The sequence below is a fragment of the Asparagus officinalis genome, chromosome 6 (genome assembly GCF_001876935.1).
Source record: "Asparagus officinalis chromosome 6, Aspof.V1, whole genome shotgun sequence".
NCBI classification, from domain to species: domain Eukaryota; kingdom Viridiplantae; phylum Streptophyta; class Magnoliopsida; order Asparagales; family Asparagaceae; genus Asparagus; species Asparagus officinalis.
The window spans coordinates 68,776,498-68,778,127 of NC_033799.1; positions in this window are offsets into that span (position 1 = coordinate 68,776,498).

Sequence of the window (1,630 nt, forward strand, 5' to 3'; positions counted from 1 at the left end):
CTATTATTCCTTTCAAAAAGTTTAAAAATTACTAACTTTTATATATATTTTATTCACAGCTAAATAAAGCAGCATGCAGCTAAAATAACTGCCTACATGTCTACGCACAGTTGGCAGCTTTGGATTCCTCTTTGGATGCTTAAGGATGAAGCAATTTTAGTCAAAAAGGCTACGCTACTAGGTTCTGACAAAATTGAAGACGGTGGGACACCCTTACCTTGTCTTGTCAAGTAAAGAATCTCTGCACAGAAAAGTCCAAGCATTGTCAAAGAAGCCTTTGATCTCTGCACAGTAAAGTCAAAAAAGGAATCTCTGCATAGTTCCTTAGAAAGTCTATAAAAGGCAAAGAAGTTGAAGGATTCAGGGAGGCGTTTTGGAGAGTTGAAGTCTTATCCTCTCTTGTGGAATCCCTCCAGTTTCCTCTTTTTAGTTTTAAGTTTTAGTTTGAGTGTGAGTGAGCTTTGCTTTAATCTTTCTTTTGAGTGTTTTGTGTGCTCTACTACTAGTTCCAGCAGGATCTACCAGCTTTCGGTCTGTAAGTTTTTAAGTTTGATTTCTTTCTAGTTTGTAAAACTCTTATGTAAATATATCTAGTTTGCTTCTGTTACTGTTCATTTCCGCATCTGTTACTGTTCATTTTTACTATTCATTTCTATATTTTCTTCTTTTATTTTTGATATACATGTGAACGAAGAAGAAGATATAGCTATAAACAATAGATATATCCTCTCCTCCGTCTACACAGTAATCCCCACTAGCTAGCTCTATCGTATCAAGGCTAAACAAGTCCTGGTCACGGTTGGTATCAGAGCCAAGTTAGCCGGTGGAGGAGTCGGCCTGCGGTGGTGAACCAGTAGACCCCGGCTTTGTTTGCGTCTAGGGCCTTTCTGTCCGTGTTCATCCCTTGCTGTTGACAGGTTGGGTTTTAAAGTCTTTCTTAAGATGCCTAAGCTTCTAAGCTATCTCTCTCCTGACAAAAAGAATACCTTTGTTAGAACTATGTCGGTTAAAAACTCAGAATCTTTAGATTTCGAAAATATTGACCAAACTATTCAAAATTGGAAAATGCCTAAAGTTAGTACTAATGATATTTATTGTAAGGAAGGTTTTAAACTAAAAACATCATATCATGTCAAAACTATTGAAAAAACAAAAACTGTAACTTCTCACACAGAGAAATTACAATTACTTAGTGATAACGACATCAGAAGAATCACTGATGATCCCTCTCTTAAATTCCTTCATCTTGGTCTAGTTCAAGTATCTATCAGACCCCTTACCAGAAAAGGCATTAACACCTCTGTTCTTGTTTGCTTACGAGACGGAAGGTTCTCTGTTTTTACAGACTCTTTAATTGGTCTAATTGAATCAAGTCTGAGCAATGGTCCTATATTCTTCAATGCCTTTCCAAATTTTTCAGTCTCTTTATCAGACCCTGGTATCCTTAAAGTGTTAACTTTAAATCTTCAAACCTCTGGATTTAATATGGATATAAATTCTGAGAATATTGCTTTAACCTATAGGATCTGCTATAAAGCCATGAATACTCTCACACCTTTAGCTAAGGTTAATCCTGAAAAAGGAGCAACTACGCTATTTCTTACCCATGCTAAAAATAATCTAGTTGTAC